Consider the following 19,858-nt stretch of genomic DNA (forward strand, 5'->3'; position numbering starts at 1 on the left):
TCTTTTGTCTTGTATCTTCATGACCCATTAGTCCGGCCCATGTCATATAGTCCGGACGCCCGAGGACCCCTTAATCCAGGGCTCCCTCACCAATCCTGAGAGACGCATAGCACTATGCATTTTCGAACTTTTTGGTAACTTGTTGCCAAAGGGGGAGAAATGTATAGATCATAGGCTTCGAGAGAGAGTGTTTTGCTTCTTTGTCTCTCTTGCCTTTTGATTGAACTTTATTGTGTGCTTGGTTGATACTCTATGTCTGTGTGAGATACTTGTGTGATCATGTGTTTGATCATATGCTACTTTAATGTTTGCTTGGATGAAATTATCCTTTATATACTTATATGATCATTCACTTTGCTTGGTGATGAGTGCATGTTTTAATTCATACCATTTTGAGCGCTCCACCAAGATGTATGTGACATGGAAGAGTGACCCATGATCCTAATTGATTGTGCATTTACGTTCAAAAGCAAATCATAAATAGTGCACAAATTTAGGGGGAGCTCTTGCTTATCACATACTTCTCAAAGCGACGATGCATTTCAATCTTATTATCATTTTTCGAAGATTTGATCTATATGTTGTCATCAATTACCAAAAAGAGGGAGATTGAAACTACAACTATCCCTGGGTGGTTTTGGTAATTACTAACAACATATAGCTCATTGAACTAATACTACTAGAATTAGCTTATTTGTCGTCTGCCAACTCTTTGTCGTCCGCTGGCTGACGGCAAAGAAGGTCTTTGTCGTTAGCCTTCTTTGCCGTCAGCCACACGAAAACGGACGGCAAAGATGTGGCTGATGGCAAACAAGGTCTTTGCCATCACCCAATTCTTTGTCGTCCGCTGGCTAACGGTAAATAATCTTTGCCGTCCGCTAGCAGGCGGCAAAGAGGTGGGTGGGTCCAGTTATTGTTTAACCAACTCAAGCCCACCGGCCCCACCTCTTTGTCGTCCTCAAGTGGACGACAAAGAATCTTTGCCGACCATTGGCTGACGGCAAAGAGGCGGGTACGTTAACGGCCATCCCGCCCCATCCTCTATCTCTTCTCTCCACTCTCTCATTCCCTCCCCACCCACACCCGCGTCGCCGCCGCCGACCCCGTCTGCCGTAGCCGGCCACCCCGCACCCTTCCCCTACAGCGCCCCGACCTCCACCGCACCCCCACCACCCCTTCCACGTCGCCCCGCCCCCTCCCCTCCGTCACCATCCCCCACCCACACCGGCACGCGCCACCGCCGCCGACCCCGTCCGGCGTAGCCGGCCGCCCCACCGCCCCGCACCCCTCCCCGACCTCCACCGCGGCCCCGCCGCCTCTTCCACATCGGCCAGCCGCGCTGCGGCCGTCCCCACCCCGTCCCGCCGCAGCCGTCCCCACCCCGTCCCGCCGCGGCCGTCTGGCCTCCCCCTCCACCGGGTCGCCGCCTCCTCCAGCGGCCGCCGCAGCCGTCCGGCCTCCCCTCCACCAGGTGAGCTCCTCCCCTTTTTTAGTTAGTTTCTTTTTGTTTCTTTTAGTTTAGTTTTTGTTTTAGTTATAGTTTTAGTTTAGTTTTAGTTTATTTTAGTTTTAGTTTAGTTTAGTTTAGATTAGTTTTAGTTTATTTTATTTTAGATTAGTTTTAGTTTAGAAGAAGAAGTAGAAGGAGGAGGAGGAGGGAGGAGAAGAAAGAAGAAAATAAGAAGAAGAGGAAAAAGAAGAAGAAGAAGAAGAAGAAGAAGAAGAAGAAGAAGAAGAAGAAGAAGAAGAAGAAGAAGAAGAAGAAGAAGAAGAAGAAGAAGAAGAGGAGGAGGAGGAGGAGGAGGAGGAAGGAGAGAAGAGAAGAAGAAGAAGAAGAAGAAGAAGAAGAAGAAGAAGAAGAAGAAGAAGAAGAAGAAGAAGAAGAAGAAGAAGAAGAAGAAGAAGAAGAAGAAGAAGAAGAAGAAGAGAAGAAGAAGAAAGAAGAAGAAGAAGAAGAAGAAGAAGAAGAAGAAAGAGGAGAGGAGGAGGAGGAGGAGGAGGAGAAGAAGAAGAAGAAAGAGGAGAAGAGGAGAATAAGAAGAAGAGAAGAAGGAAAGGAAAAAAGAGACCCCGACCCGACCCCCGACACCCCGGCACGACACCCCGACCCCGACCCCCGACACCCTGACACCACACCTCGACCCCGACCCCCGACCAACCGACACCCTGACACCACACACCCCGACCCCGACACCCTGACACCCCGACCACGACACGACACCCCGGCACGACACCCCGGCACGACACCCCGACCATGAGACACCGACACCCTGACACCACACCCCGACCCTGACCCCGACCACCGACACCCGACACCTGACACCCCGACCACCGACACCCTGACACCACACCCACCCTTACCCTCGACCCCTGATACCACACCACACCCCGACTCACACCCTGACCCCGACCCTGACACCCCGACCCCGACACGACACCCCGACCCCGACACCACACCCTGACCGCGACCACCGACCATCGACACCCCCACACCTGACACCTCGACCACCGACACCCCGACCCCGACCCCGACACCCTGAGACCCCGACAATTGACACCCCGACCCCCCCCCCACCCCGACCCTGACCCCGACACCCTGACACCACACCCCGACCCCGACCCCGACACCCCGACACCCTGACACCCCGATCGACCCCGGACATGATGATGATAAAAAAACATCATATATATTTGTGTTGATCGGGTGTATTTTTATTATGTTCATGATTATGATACACTTAAATTATATACATATTATTATGTTCATGTCACGTATCCAATTTTTTTATGTTGTACTAATTTCGTTTACTTTTTGTCATTGCAGGTGTTGACAGGATGGTGGGCAAGGGTCCAGAGCGCCCTGATCCTCCTGCGAGCGCTACTGGGAGGGGTGGTTCCTTTATTCCAGCCCAGCCCCTCTGGAGAGTGTTGCTAGACAGTATGCAGACAACTGCGGCGGGCGCTTCTTCTTCGGCTGGGGAAGGTCGGGGGAGGACGAAGAAGGCTGGTAGAGGTGGACGTGGCAGCAGGAGAGGTAGGAAGGCTGTTACGCCTTCCTCGCTGCCACCCTCAGCTGATTCACCTGACCACAGGGCTGCTCCGTCTGACGTGGACCCGTCTCGGACTCCGGTCCATGAGCCTCCAGTCGCTGATCCTTCGCTCCACCAGACTCGGTCGCCGATCCTTCGCCCCACGTGAGTCCGGTCCCAGAGTCTTCGTCCCAGAAGACTCCGGTCATGGGGTCTTCGTCCTAGAAGACTCTGATCCCACAGTCTTCTTCCCACGAGACTCCGGAGCCTAGTGGCCCGGAGGATGGTAGCGAGGACACCTTTTCAGATGATAGCTACAGCAACGACGAGCTGGTTGAGAAGGGCAAGAAGGTATACAAGTGTGGCTGTACAAAGCTCCCGCCCGTGCCGACGACCCCCGACCAGAGGTGGTTGATTGCGCCTAAAGGGTTGAAGTAAGTGCATTTACTATTTTTTAACCTTTTTCCTTCATGTTCCTTCAAATTAATATCTAATGCGTTGGCCTTGTCATACTGCAGGGGCTGGGTACACCCCCGTGGTGTCCGCAGGCCCAACCAGGTCCTTGGTGTGCTTTGCCGGCAGCACTTCCCTGGGTGGGTCACGTTGCCCGGTGAGGGTTAGGTTCCACAGCTAGCACTGACTTGGGAGCTGTACTCGGTTGCCCCGGCCTCGCCGGAGGAGAGGGTCGACAGTGTCTTGTGCGAGACGGTGGCCGACATTGTGTTCCATCGGTTTTGGGTAATTTATCCTTTACAGGATTAAAAATCAACACTACCTAGTGATTGTACTAATCAGTGTTGTCTTGTTTGATTGCAGGCCTTCTACATGGTTTCAGATAGAGAGCAGGAGGCCGCGTGTATGGTTGTCGAAACCGAGTGCAAGCGCCTACTTCAGAACTTAAGGCACGAGGATCGGGTGTAGGCCGCTCGAGACTACGACGCCTCGAAGGGTATTAGGAGGGGCAAGAAGAAGTGTCACGGCAAGTTTCTGAGTAAGGAGAAGTACATGCAGGTAATTACCTATTCTTAAGGCCTTGAACTTAGTTTTCTTGATTTGATTCGTAGGGGCAGTGCTGAAATTTCTCTTGACTCACTTATGTGCCCCCAAGATGGTGTGTGGATAAGATGGACTGTTGGGAGGCGTTGGTGGATGCGTGGTGCTCTCCCCAATGGAAAGTCGAACACCAAAGGGCCAAGGATAAGCGCGACCAAATGGATGGTGTGCCACACCATCAAATGAGCTCCAACCTGTTTGAGTACGGGGATAACTGGGTATGTGGTTTGCTACATGATTCATGCAATTTCATTCTTCATGCTAGCATTTATCCCTTCCAAAATGACTTAATTAATATGCTTAGTTAGTTAAAAATGACATGACTACCTTGGATAGTTCATTTATGACATATTTAGCTCTAAAATGACATAATAGCTTTAGATAGCTCTATAAAATGACTTAATATGCTTTAGTTAGTTAAAAATGGCATAACTACCTTTGATATCTCAATAACGACCTAAACTAATCTTAGCTAGTTCATTCATGACATATTTAGCTCTAAAATGACAAAATAACCTTAGATAGCTCTATAAAATGACTTAATATGCTTTAGTTAGTTAAAAATGGCATAACTAATATTTTGTTCCTCTCTCTCAGGCGCACCACCACAAGAAGCCTGTGCCAAGTCTGTTCGACCTCTATGGCATGGCCCATATGGCCCCGTACAAGAAGGCCAAGCCATTCATGGAGTCTGACCTAGATCATCCAGAGAGCTTCACCAACATCTCCTCCCACCACAAGCTTGTGAAGTACAGAGACGAGGGGAAGGCGAGGAAAGGGAAGGGCTTTAACCCGAGCTAGGATCCTTTTGATACAAAGCTAGTGAGGATATCTGGTGGCGGGAGGCCCCATGGCTCTCAAGCCATTGGTGATGGTCTGATACGTTGTCCTATGACTCTCCCGCAGATCAAGAAGCGCCTGAGTAGCTCTGATCCTAAGATAACGCCTCGTGCACGGCCCGCAGAGCTCGCCATGGCGGTTAGTTATACGCACTCTCTCACCTTTCCTCCATTACAATGTGTGTGCGTCCGTCGATGATTACAATGCTAACGAGGAGTGGTGTGTTGCAGGCAGTGGTTGAGAAAGAAAGATTGAAGACCCAGGTGCTTTTGGAGGAGGCAAAAAGGGAGGCGGCGAAGAGGGAGAGGGAGATGGAGGAGAGGACGACTAAGCTGTTGGAGGAGGAGAGGAACCGGAACAACAGCGCTAACCGGGCCCTATACGAGCTCATCGTGGTACGTTTCTCGTGCATATAAGCCCAATCGTGCACGTAATGTTCGCATTACTATCTAGTATGACTGACTCGTGAGAACCAAATGTGCAGACCATGTGCGAGAAAAACGGTCAGGCCCCTCCGCCGATGCCCCAGGTTGCTCCGGCGACCATGGTGAGTTTGATTTGAATGGTCGTTAGTTACTACTATTCACATTTCAGTTTGTGAACTTGCTAACGAGACATTATTGGTAATGATCTTTGGTGCAGCATGGCTCTCGACAAGCATCGACCACTCCTTCTGCCAATGCCGAAACCCCGACCGGTCCTTCACCTCCGTCTGCCACTTGCATAGCCCCGAGCATTCCTACACCTCCATGATAATGGTATTTTTCTTCTTATTTAGCCTCTTTAGTCCATTTTTTGACATAATTGAGCCTATATAGTCCACAGATGACATAATTGAGCCTATATTCTTTTCTAGTCTTCTTCTTCTTCTTCTTCTTCTTCTTCTTCTAGTTTTCTTCTTCTTCTTCTCCAAAATGAAGTTAGCTCTAAGTTATATCAAAAATGGAATAATATGCTTAGTTAGGTCAAAAATGGCATAATTAGCTAGGTAAGCTCAAAAATGGCATTTTTCTTATTATTTAGCCTATTTAGTCCATTTATGACATATTTTAGCCTATTTAGTCCACAAATGACATAATAAGATGAAGAAAATCCAGGAAGAGGAAGAAAAGAAGGAATAGGAAGAAAATAAGAAGATCCTCTTCTTCTTCTAGTCTTCTTCTAGTTTTCTTCTTCTTCTCTAAAATGAAGTTAGCTCTAAGTTATATCAAAAATGGCATAACATGCTTAGTCTCAAAAATGGCATAATTAGCTAGGTTAGCTCCATTTTACCTAAGTATGCTTACTTCTTCTTCTTCTTCTTCATTTTCTTCTTCTGATTCTAGTCTTCTTCTTCTTCTAACCTTATTGTTTCCCATTTTGCAGATTTAATTCACTATATGGAAGCTTGCATGGATGGAGTGCTTGTTTCCTTGTTCTTTTTTCATTTGTATCGATGAAAAATGTGGAACTTGTTATATGGATGCATGGAACAATGTGTTGGACGAACATTGTGATGTTACTGTAATATGTATGGATGGAACTATGTTTCTTATGTATATATGTATGTTGTCATGGATGGAGCTATGTGTTGGATACATCATATGTCTCTTGTGCATGTGAAAAAAAATAGGTATATCTGTGTGTGAATTCCTGTGAAATTAAATTGATTCAAATAAAAACAGGGGATATATAGCCTCTTTGCCGTCTGCTAGCAGACGGCAAAGAGGACACATGGCAGCTACCTATAGAAATTGGGAACATTGGCTGCCTATTTGGTCACTTTGCCGTCTGCCAGCAGACGGCAAAGATTCAGATCACTTTGCCGTCCGCTGGCAGATGGCATAGCTGGCCACATGGCAGCTTCCCAGTGCTGCCTAGCTAAGCTCTTTGCTGTCTGTCAGCGGACGGCAAACATCTTTGATCTTTGTCGTCTGCTGGCGGACGACAAAGAGCGCTGTTAACCCCCTAACGTCTCTCACCCCACCCCACTATTGTCCATTATCTTTGCCATCTGCTGGCCTCGGATGGCGGATGGAACAATCCTTTGTCGTCCGTTTCTAAGAAGCGGACGACAAAGAAGGCCTTTGCTGGCACGTGTTCAGACAGACAGTTTGTCGTCTACTGGCGGACAACAAAGATGTTTGCCATCCGTGATCTATGCCTTTGCCGTCTACCATGGCGGACGACAAAGAAGTTGATTCCAGTAGTGTAATACTATTTCAAGATGATCATTTTAGAAAGTTCAATGATTGGCATGGCATGGATTAGGAATGTGGACCCCTCAAAATGCTAAGGACACATATTGGCTCAAGCTCAAGACTCTACATTTTACTTTTAGTGATCCAAGATCACATTGAGTCCATAAGAAAAGCCAATACTATTAAAAGGGGGTGAGGTGTTGCTTAATGGCTTGCTTGCTCAAAATGCTTAGTGATATGCTCCAAAAATCCTCAACCACTTTCTCATATCCACATATGTCCCAAACCAAAAAGTCAAACTCGGCCCCACCAAAAAGTTCTATCCGGCACCACCGAGTTCACTTGACATAGCCACTGCCACAAACCCTAGTCACTTCGGTCTCACCGATAGGGATCTCGGTCTCACCGAGATGGGATTGAAAACTCTGTGTTTCCCTTCGTAACGTTTCGGTCCAACCAAGATGAGCGATCGGTCCCACCAAGTTCGCAATGCAAACTCTCTATTTCCCTTTCGTAACATTTCGGTCTCATCAAAATGAGCGATTCGGTCCCACCGAGTTTGCCTGACCAACTCTCTGGTTAGCTTATTACCAAAATCGGCCCCACCGAGTTTGTGTAATCGATCTCACCGAGATTACATTATGCCCTAACCCTAATGAAATTGGTTCCACCGAGTTGACATGTCGGTCCCACCGAAAAGCCTAACATTCACATTTTGAACTGAATCGGTCCCACCGAGTTTTCTGATTCGGTCCCACCGAGTTTGGTGAATTGTGTGTAATGGTTAGATTTTGTGTGGAGGCTATATATACCCCTCCACTCTTCCTTCATCATGGAGGAGAGCCATCAGAACGTGCCTACACTTCAGCATTCATTTTCTGAGAGAGAACCACCTACTCATGTGTAGAGACCAAGATATTCCATTCCGACCATTTGAATCTTGATCTCTAGCCTTCCCCAAGTTGCTTTCCACTCAAATCATCTTTCCACAAAATCCAAATCTATGAGAGAGAGTTGAGTGTTGGGGAGACTATCATTTGAAGCACAAGAGAAAGGAGTTCATCATCAACACACCGTCTATTACCTTTTGGAGAGTGGTGTCTCCTAGATTGGTTAGGTGTCACTTGGGAGCCTCCGTCAAGATTGTGGAGTTGAACCAAGGAGTTTGTACGGGCAAGGAGATCGCCTACTTCGTGAAGATCTACCCTAGTGAGGCAAGTCCTTTGTGGGTGATGGCCATGGTGGGATAGACAAGGTTGCTTCTTCGTGGACCCTTCGTGGGTGGAGCCCTCCGTGGACTCACACAAATACTACCCTTCGTGGGTTGAAGTCTCCATCAATGTGGATGTACGATAGCACCACCTATCGGAACCATGCCAAAAATCTCCGTGTCTACATTATGTTTGCTCCCTCCAAACTCCTTCCTTTACCTTCATGTGCAATGTTTTACATTCCGCTGCTATACTCTTAGACTTGCATGTGTAGGTTGATTGCTTGACTTGTGCTAAGTTGTTAAAATCTGCCAAGACTTAAAATTGGAAAAGGCTAGATTTTTATTTGGTCAAGTAGTCTAATCACCCCCCTCTAGACATACTTTCGATCCTACAGAGACTCCTGGTATCGTTGGGATATTCTCGGAACCTCCCGGAACTTTATCAAACCGCCGTCCATTAAGAATGTGACCCTGTGATATGTCTCCAATGCATTTATAATTTATGAAGTTTTCATGCCATGTTTGCAACAATTTTATATGGTTTTGGTATGATTTGATTAGAACTAACCCGGACTAACGCTGTTTTCAGCAGAACTATCATGTTGTTGTTTTTTGTGCAGAAATAAAAGTTCTTGAAATGGGATGAAAATTTACGGTGATTTTTTGTGGACCAAAAGAGACCCTGAAGCTTCATGGAAGGACCAGAAGCCTCACAAGGAAGCCACAAGCCCGGTAGGCGCGACCTCCCCCAGGTGGTGCCTAGCGGGCTTGTCGCTCCCTTGTGGGCCCCCCTTGACGTGAAACCAACCCCAAAAAATAAAACCCCAAAAAGAAAATTAGAACTTCAACTCCGCCACCGCAAGCCTCTGTACCCAAGAGATCTCATATGTAGCCCTGCTCTGGCACCCTGCTAGAGGGGGGGAAATCATCACTGAAGGCATCTTCATCATCCCGGCGGTCTCCATGATGAGGTGGGAGTAGTTCACCCTCAGGGCTGAGGGTATGCACCAGTAGCTATGTGTTTGATCTCTCTCTCTCTCTCTCTCGTGTTTATTGATTTGGCGCGATCTTGATGTACCGTGAGCTTTGTTAATATAGTTGGATCATATGGTGTTTCTCCCTCTGTATCTTGTTGTGATGAATTGAGTTTTTACCTTTGAGGCTTCACTATTATCGGATTGAATACTTTTATGGATTTGAGAACACTTAATGTATGTCTTGCATATGAATACCCGTGGTGACAATGGGGTATTTTATTTATTCGATTGATGTATGTTTTGGCACTCAACTCGTGTATTCCCGAGGTGACATTGGGGTAATCTATGCATACGGTTTGATGCACGTTTTCATTCTACTTTCTCTAGTAGAAATCTTGGGGCACTCTTTAAAATTATTTGTGTTGGATTGAATATTATGAATCTGAAGTTGTTTGATGCATATCGTATAATCAACTCACGGATACTTGTGGTGACATTGGAGTATCTAGGTGACATTAGAGTTGGTTGATGTGTATCATATGGTCTTATTTTAGTATGAACTCTAGGGTTGCTTGTGACACTTATAGGGATGGCTCAATAGATTGATCGGAAATGATAACTTTGAGGTGATTTCGTACCCTACAACAATTTCATCTTATGTTCTCCGCAAGATAAGAACTTTGGAGTGATTGTTTGTCACACGTTGAGGGGTTGTTATGTGATTCACTTATGTTAGCATTGTTGAGAGATTGCACTAGTGAAAGTATGAACCCTAGGCCTTGTTTCTAAACATTGCAATACCGTTTGTGCTCCGCTTTATCACTTGATACCTTGCTTTTTTATTTTCAGATTATAAAAACTTATATCTACTTCCATACTACACTTGTATAACAATCTCTTCACTGAACTAGTGCAACTATACAATTTGTCATTGTATTGGGTGTGCTAGGGACACAAGAGATTTTATTGTATTTGATTGCAGGGTTGTTTGAGAGAGACCATCTTCGTCCTACGCATCCCACAGATTGATAAACCTTAGGTCATCCACTTGAGGAAAATTTGCTATTGTCCTACAAAACTCTGCACTTGAAGGCCCAACACAAGTCTACAAGAACAAGTTGTGCCATAAAGATCACCTTGTAGGTTCGGTAATATGTGGACATGACCCAAAACACTTTTCGATCGATAATTAATAATGGGATCTGGACACCCATATTAATTCTCACATACACATGAAGATCTTTATAGAGCAGTCTTTTTATCAAAGACATAGTAAACACTTGACCATTCATCTCTAAGGGAACTTCATTCCTACCATATTCAAAATCAATAGCATAACTTTTCACAAATTCAAACACAAATACGAATAATCACATGCAGATAGTGCATCAAGAATACCCTTCACATAGATCATCTAAGTCCTCGCTTGCATTTGTTTTTTCCCCTTTAGGGATCATTCGCGAAATATGTTGTTCATAGTTTACTTCACTTCTTGACTTAAGTTGGGCTTTATGAAGGAAATATGCCCTGAAGGAAATATGCCATAGAGGCAATAATAAAGTTATTATTTATTTCCTTATATCATGATAAATGTTTATTATTCATGCTAGAATTGTATTAACCGGAAACATAATACATGTGTGAATACATAAACAAAATAGAGTGTCACTAGTATGCCTCTACTTGACTAGCTCGTTGATCAAAGATGGTTATGTTTCCTAACCATAGACATGAGTTGTCATTTGATTAACGGGATCACATCATTAGGAGAATGATGTGATTGACTTGACCCATTCCGTTAGCATAGCACTTGATCGTTTAGTTTGTTGCTATTGCTTTCTTCATGACTTATACATGTTCCTATGACTATGAGATTATGCAACTCCCGTTTACCGGAGGAACACTTTGTGTGCTACCAAACATCACAACGTCACTGGGTGGTTATAAAGGTGCTCTACAGGTGTCTCTGAAGGTACTTGTTGGGTTGGCGTATTTCGAGATTAGGATTTGTCACTCCGATTGTCGGAAAGGTATCTCTAGGCCCTCTCGGTAATGCACATCACTTAAGCCTTGCAAGCATTGCAACTAATGAGTTAGTTGCGGGATGATGTATTACGAAACGAGTAAAGAGACTTGCCGGTAACGAGATTGAACTAGGTATTGAGATATCAACGATCGAATCTCGGGCAAGTAACATACCGATGACAAAGAGAACAACGTATGTTGTTATGCGGTTTGACCGATAAAGATCTTCATAGAATATGTAGGAGCCAATATGAGCATCCAGGTTCCGCTATTGGTTATTGACCGGAGACGTGTCTCGGTCATGTCTACATAGTTCTCGAACCCGTAGGGTCCGCACGCTTAAAGTTCGATGACGGTTATATTATGAGTTTATGTGTTTTGATGTACCAAAAGAGTTCTGAGTCCCGGATGAGATCGGCGACATGACGAGGAATCTCGAAATGGTCGAGACGTAAAGATCGATATATTGGACGACTATATTCGGACATCAGAAAGGTTCCGAGTGATTCGGGTATTTTCGGGAGTACCGAGGAGTTACGGGAATTCGTATTGGTCCTTAATGGGCCATATGGGAAAGGAGAGAAAGGCCTCAAAAGGTGGCTGCACCCTTCCCCATGGGCTGGTCCGAATTGGACTAGGGAGGGGGTGCACCCTTCCTTCCTTCTCCTTTTTCCTTCCCTTTCCTTCTCTCCTACTCCTACTACTTGGAAGGGCTCCTAGTTCTACTAGGAAAGGGGAATCCTACTCCCGGTGGGAGTAGGACTCCCCTAGGGCGCACCATAGAGAGGGCCGGCTCCTCCCCTCCTCCACTCCTTTATATACGTGGCCAGGGGGCACCCCATAGACACAACAATTGATCTCTTGATCTCTTAGCCGTGTGTGGTGCCCCCCTCCACCATAATCCACCTCGATCATATCGTAGCGGTGCTTAGGTGAAGCCCTACGTCGGTAGAACGTCATCATTGTCACCACACCGTCGTGCTGACGAAACTCTCCCTCAACACTCGGCTGGATCAGAGTTCGAGGGACGTCATCGAGTTGAACGTGTGCTGAACTCGGAGGTGCCGTGCGTTCGGTACTTGATCGGTTAAATCGTGAAGACGTACGACTACATCAACCGTGTTGTGCTAATGCTTCCGCTTTCGGTCTACGAGGGTACGTGGACACACTCTCCCCTCTCGTTGCTATGCATCACCATGATCTTGCGTGTGCATAGGAAATTTTTGAAATTACTACGTTCCCCCACAGTGGCCCGGACTGACATTACGCGTACGCTTACGCGAGACTGGTTCTATCGACGTGCTTTGCACACAGGTGGCTGGCGGGTGTCAGTTTCTCCAACTTTAGTTGAACCAAGTGTGGCTACGCCCGGTCCTTGCGAAGGTTAAAACAACACCAACTTGACAAACTATCGTTGTGGTTTTGATGCGTAGGTAAGAACGGTTCTTGCTAAGCCCATAGCAGCCACGTAAAACTTGTAACAACAAAGTAGAGGACGTCTAACTTGTTTTTGCAGGGCATGTTGTGATGTGATATGGTCAATACATGATGCTAAATTTTATTGTATGAGATGATCATGTTTTGTAACTGAGTTATCGGCAACTGGCAGGAGCCATATGGTTGTCGCAATACAATCGGGATGTAATGCTTTACTTTATCACTAAGCGGTAGCGATAGTCGTGGAAGCATAAGATTGGCGAGATGACAACGATGCTACAATGGAGATCAAGGTGTCGCGCCGGTGACGATGGTGATCATGACGGTACTTCGGAGATGGAGATCACAAGTACAAGATGATGATAGCCATATCATATCACTTATATTGATTGCATATGATGTTTATCTTTTATGCATCTTATCTTGCTTTGATTGACAATAGCATTATAAGATGATCCCTCACTAAATTATCAAAGTATAAGTGTTCTCCCTGAGTATGCACCATTGCGAAAGTTCTTCGTGCTGAGACACCACGTGATGATCGGGTGTGATAGGCTCTATGTTCAAATACAACGGGTGCAAAACAGTTGCACACGCGGAATACTCAGGTTAAACTTGACGAGCCTAGCATATAACAGATATGGCCTCGGACCACTGAGACCGAAAGGTCGAGCGTGAATCATATAGTAGATATGATCAACATAGTGATGTTCACCATTGAAACTACTCCATCTCATGTGATGATCGGACATGGTTTAGTTGATATGGATCACGTGATCACTTAGAGGATTAGAGGGATGTCTATCTAAGTGGGAGTTCTTAAGTAATATGATTAATTGAACTTTAATTTATCATGAACTTAGTCCTGGTAGTATTAGCATATCTATATTGTAGATCAATAGCTCGCGATGTTGCTCCCCGTTTATTTTTTATATGTTCCTAGAGAAAACTAAGTTGAAAAATGTTAGTAGCATCCTCATTGCTGCACAGAAGAATTATGTCCTTAATGCACCGCTAGGTGATAGACCTATTGCAGGAGCAGATGCAGACGTTCTGAACGTTTGGCTAGCTCAATATGATGACTACTTGATAGTTTAGTGCACCATGCTTAAACGGCTTAGAATCGGGAGTTCAAAGACGTTTTGAACGTCATGGAACATATGAGATGTTCCAGGAGTTGAAGTTAATATTTCAAGCAAATACCCGAGTTGAGAGATATGAAGTCTCCAACAAGTTCTATAGCTAAAAGATGGAGGAGAATAGCTCAAGCAGTGAGCATGTGCTCAGATTGTCTGGGTACTACAATCGCTTGAATCAAGTGGGAGTTAATCTTCCAGATAAAATAGTGATTGACAGAATTCTCTAGTCACCATCACCAAGTTAGTAGAACTTCGTGATGAACTATAATATGCAAGGGATAACGGCAATGATTCCCAAGCTCTTCGCGATGCTGAAACCAACGAAGGTAGAAATCAAGAAAAGCATCAAGTGTTGATGGTAAACAAAACCACTAGTTTCAAGTAAAGGGACAAAGGGAAGAAAGGGGAACTTCAAGAAGAATGGCAAGCAAGTTGCTGCTCAAGTGAAAAACCCAAGTCTGGACCTAAGCCTGAAACTGAGTGCTTCTACTGCAAAGGGACTGGTCATTGGAAGCGGAACTACCCCAAGTATTTGGCGGATAAGAAGGATGGCAAAGTGAACAAAGGTATATTTGATATACAGATTATTGATGTGTATTTTACTAGTGTTCATAGCAACCCCTCGGTATTTGATACTGGTTCAGTTGCTAAGAGTAGTAACTCAAAACGGGAGTTGCAGAATGAACAGAGACTAGTTAAGGGTGAAGTGACGATGTGTGTTGGAAGTGGTTCCAAGATTGATATGATCATCATCACACACTCCCTATACTTTCGGGATTAGTGTTGAACCTAAATAAGTGTTATTTGGTGTTTGCGTTGAGCATGAATATGATTTGATCATGTTTATTGCAATACGGTTATTCATTTAAGTAAGAGAATAAATTGTTGTTCTGTTTACATGAATAAAACCTTATATGGTTACACACCCAATGAAAATGGTTCGTTGGATCTCGATCGTAGTGATACACATATTCATAATATTGAAACCAAAAGATGCAAAGTTAATAATGATAGTGCAACTTATTTGTGGCACTGCCGTTTAGGTCATATTGGTGTAAAGCGCATGAAGAAAATCCATGCTGATGGGCTTTTGGAATCACTTGATTATGAATCAGTTGATGCTTGCGAACCATGCCTCATGGGCAAGATGACTAAGACTCCGTTCTCTGGAACAATGGAGCAAGCAACAGATTTGTTGGAAATCATACATATTGATGTATATGGTCCGATGAATATTGAGGCTCGCGGCAGGTATCATTATTTTCTGATCTTCGCAGATGATTTGAGAAGATATGAGTATATCTACTTGATGAAACACAAGTCTGAAACATTTGAAAAGTTCGAAGAATTTCAAAGTGAAGTGGAGAATCATCGTAACAAAAATAAAAGTTTCTATGATATGATCGCAGAAGGAAAATATTTGAGTTACGAGTTTGGCCTTCAGTTAAAACAATGTGAAATAGTTTCACTACTCATGCCACCTGGAACACCATAGTGTAATGGTGTGTCCGAACGTCGTAACCGTGCTTTATTAGATATGGTGAGGTCTATGATGTCTCTTACCAATTTCCACTATCGTTTTGGGGTTGTGCATTAGAGACAGCTACATTCACGTTAAAAAGGGTACCATCTAAATCCGTTGAGACGACACCATATGAACTGTGGTTTGGAGAAAAATCTAAGATATCGTTTCTTAAAGTTTGGGATTGCAATGCTTATGTGAAAAAGTTTCATCTTGATAAGCTCAAACCCAAGTGGGAGAAGTGCATCTTCATAGGATACCCAAAAGTAACCGTTGGGTACACCTTCTATCACAGATCCAAAGGCAAGATATTTGTTGCTGAGAATGGATCCTTTCTAGAGAAGGAGTTTCTCTCGAAAGAAGTTAGTGGGAGGAAAGTAGAACTTGATGAGGTAATTGTACCTGATCCCTTATTGAAAAGTAGTTCATCACAGAAACCGGTTCCTGTGACACCTACACCAATTAGTGAGGAAGCTAATGATGATGATCATGAAACTTCAGATCAAGTTACTACCGAACCTCGTAGGTCAACCAGAGTAAGATCCGCACCAGAGTGGTATGGTAATCCTGTTCTGGAGGTCATGTTACTTGACCATGACGAACCTACGAACTATGAGGAAGCAATGATGAGCCCAGATTCCGCGAAATGGCTTGAGGCCATAAAATTTGAGATGAGATCCATGTATGAGAACAAAGTATGGACTTTGATTGACTTGCCCAATGATCGGCGAGCCATTGATATTAAATGGATCTTCAAGAGGAAGAAGGACGCTGATAGTAGTGTTACTATCTACAAAGCTAGAATTGTCGCAAAAAGGTTTTCGACAAGTTCAAGGTGTTGACTACGATGAGAGTTTCTCACTCGTATCTATGCTTAAGTCTGTCCGAATCATGTTAGCAATTGCTGCATTTTATGAAATCTGGCAAATGGATAAACAAAACTACATTCCTTAATGGATTTATTAAAGAAGAGTTGTATATGATGCAACCAGAAGGTTTTGTCAATCCTAAAGGTACTAACAAAATATGCAAGCTCCAGCGATCCATCTATGGATTGGTGCAAGCATCTCGGAGTTGGAATATACGCTTTGATAAGTTGATCAAAGCATATAGTTTTATACAAACTTGCGGTGAAGCCTGTATTTACAAGAAAGTGAGTGGGATCACTACAGCATTTCTGATAAGTATATGTGAATGACATATTGTTGGAGATAATGTAGAATTATTCTGCAAAGCATAAAGAAATGTTTGAAAGGAGTTTTCCAAAGAAAGACCTCGGTGAAGCTGCTTACATATTGAGCATCAAGATCTATAGAGATAGATCAAGACGCTTGATAAGTTTTTCAATGAGTACATACCTTGACAAGATTTTGAAGTAGTTCAAAATGGAACAGTCAAAGAAGGAGTTCTTGCCTGTGTTACAAGGTAAGAAGTTGAGTAAGACTCAAAACCCGACCACGGCAGAAGGTAGAGAGAGAATGAAAGTCATTCCCTATCCTTCAACCATAGGTTCTATAAAGTATGCCATGCTGTGTACCAGACCTATTGTATACCCTGCCCTGAGTTTGGCAAAGGAGTACAATAGTGATCTAGGAGTAGATCACTGGACATTGGTCAAAATTATCCTTAGTGGAATAAGGATATGTTTCTCGATTATGGAAGTGACAAAAGGTTCGTCGATGCAAATTTTGACACTGATCCAGATGACTCTAAATCTCAATCTGGATACATATTGAAAGTGGGAGCAATTAGCTAGAGTATCTCTATGCATAGCATTGTTGACATAGAAATTTGCAAAATACTTACAGATCTGAATGTGGCAGACCCGTTGACTAAACTTCTCTCACAAGCAAAATATGATCACACCTTAGTACTCTTTGGGTGTTAATCACATAGCGATGTGAACTAGATTATTGACTCTAGTAAACCCTTTGGGTGTTGGTCACATGTCGATGTGAACTATGGGTGTTAATCACATGGTGATGTGAACTATTGGTATTAAATCACATGGCGATGTGAACTAGATTATTGACTCTAGTGCAAGTGGGAGACTGAAGGAAGTATGCCCTAGAGGCAATAATAAAGTTATTATTTATTTCCTTATATCATGATAAATGTTTATTATTCATGCTAGAATTGTATTAACTGGAAACATAATACATGTGTGAATACATAAACAAAACAGAGTGTCACTAGTATGCCTCTACTTGACTAGCTCGTTGATCAAAGATGGTTATGTTTCCTAACCATAGACATGAGTTGTCATTTGATTAACGGGATCACGTCATTAGTAGAATGATGTGATTGACTTGACCCATTCCGTTAGCATAGCACTTGATCGTTTAGTTTGTTGCTATTGCTTTCTTCATGACTTATACATGTTCCTATGACTATGAGATTATGCAACTCCCGTTTAGCTGAGGAACACTTTGTGTGCTACCAAACGTCACAACGTAACTAGGTGATTATAAAGGTGCTCTACAGGTGTCTCCGAAGGTACTTGTTGGGTTGGCGTATTTCGAGATTAGGATTTGTCACTCCGATTGTCGGAGAGGTATCTCTGGGCCCTCTCGGTAATGCACATCACTTAAGCCTTGCAAGCACTGCAACTAATGAGTTAGTTGCGGGATGATGTATTACGGAACGAGTAAAGAGACTTGCCGGTAACGAGATTGAACTAGGTATTGAGATATCGACGATCGAATCTCGGGCAAGTAACATACCGATGACAAAGGGAACAACGTATGTTGTTATGCGGTTTGACCGATAAAGATCTTCATAGAATATGTAGGAGCCAATATGAGCATCGAGGTTCCGCTATTGGTTATTGACCGGAGACGTGTCTCGATCATGTCTACATTGTTCTCGAACCCGTAGGGTCCGCACGCTTAAGGTTTCGATGACAGTTATATTATGAGTTTATGAGTTTTTATGTACCGAAGGAGTTCGGAGTCCCGGATGAGATCGGGGACATGACGAGGAGTCTCGAAATGGTCGAGACATAAAGATCGATATATTGGACGACTATATTTGGACATCGGAAAGGTTTCGAGTGATTCGGGTATTTTTCGGAGTACCGGAGAGTTACGTGAATTCGCCGGGGAGTATATGGGCCTTATTGGGCCATACGGGAATAGAGGAGAGAGGCTAAAAGGAAGGAGGCGCGTGCCCCCCCTCTGGTCCGAATTGGACAAGGGGTGCAGCCCACTTTTCCTTGTTCCTCTCCCCCTCTTTCCTTCTCTCCTACTCCAACAAGGGAAGGAGGAGTCCTACTCCCGGTGGGAGTAGGACTCCCCCCTTGGCGCGCCCTCCTCCTAGGCCGGCCGCCTTCCCCTCTTGCTCCTTTATATACGGGGGCAGGGGGCACCCCATAGACACACAAGTTGATCAGTTGATCTCTCCCAGCTGTGTGCGGTGCCCCCCTCCACCATATTCCACCTCGGTCATATCGTAGTGGTGCTTAGGCGAAGCACTGCGTCGGTAGCAACATCATCACCGTCACCATGCCGTCGTGCTGACGGAACTCTCCCGTGAAGCTCTGCTGGATTAGAGTTCGCGGGACGTCATCGAGCTAAACGTGTGCTGAACTCGGAGGTGTCGTGCGTTCGGTACTTGGATCGGTCGGATCATGAAGACGTGCGACTACATCAACCGCGTTGTGCTAACGCTTCCGCTTTCGGTCTACGAGGGTACATGGACAACACTCTCCCCTCTCGTTGCTATGCATCACCATGATTTTGCGTGTGCATAGGAAATTTTTTGAAATTACTACGTTCCCCAACACTTTACTCCAAAGGCGCAACAGGTTATCTAGTTAATAATAATGTTTGTGCGCATCACAACGATGTAGGGGTCGACGAATTTAACCTTCTTTCAGAAAAGGTAACTTATATAATCTTGGAGGATTTAATCCTTCAATCCTCTAAAAAATCTAGATTATATTCCTATGAAACTTCCTTAAATTTAAAATAAATTCAAAAGTCTATTTGGGCAACTCCAACACGTCGGTGCAAACGTACATGGTTTTTGTTCACTTTTCGTTTGTTTGGGTCGGCTAGAGGCGCGTTGTCCGACCGCATCCACCCAAACCTGACTTGTGCACCCAACTGACGGACACATTTTAGTCCATGCGTCCAAAATTTTGGCAAGCAAATTTAATAAAAAATGGACCAGTGGCCATAGTTCATGTCGGCGAACATGCTAGCAGCCGGCATACATGCTAACCTACAAGAAAATGCCATAGTTCATGTCGGCACACTTACTAGAGCACAAAAAGACAAACATAGTTTAACCATGCCATGCATCTCAACCGTGGTTCATGCCAACATACAAAAAAGATGACGCTCTCGGCCATAGATCAACCATCTAGCTTGAGCATCTCCTTTCACCTCTTCCTGAACGAATCCTTTCCCCTTAATGGTGGCCTTATGTTGAGCGGCAGTG

The sequence above is a fragment of the Triticum aestivum genome, chromosome 4A, assembly GCF_018294505.1.
Source record: "Triticum aestivum cultivar Chinese Spring chromosome 4A, IWGSC CS RefSeq v2.1, whole genome shotgun sequence".
In the NCBI taxonomy this organism is placed as follows: domain Eukaryota; kingdom Viridiplantae; phylum Streptophyta; class Magnoliopsida; order Poales; family Poaceae; genus Triticum; species Triticum aestivum.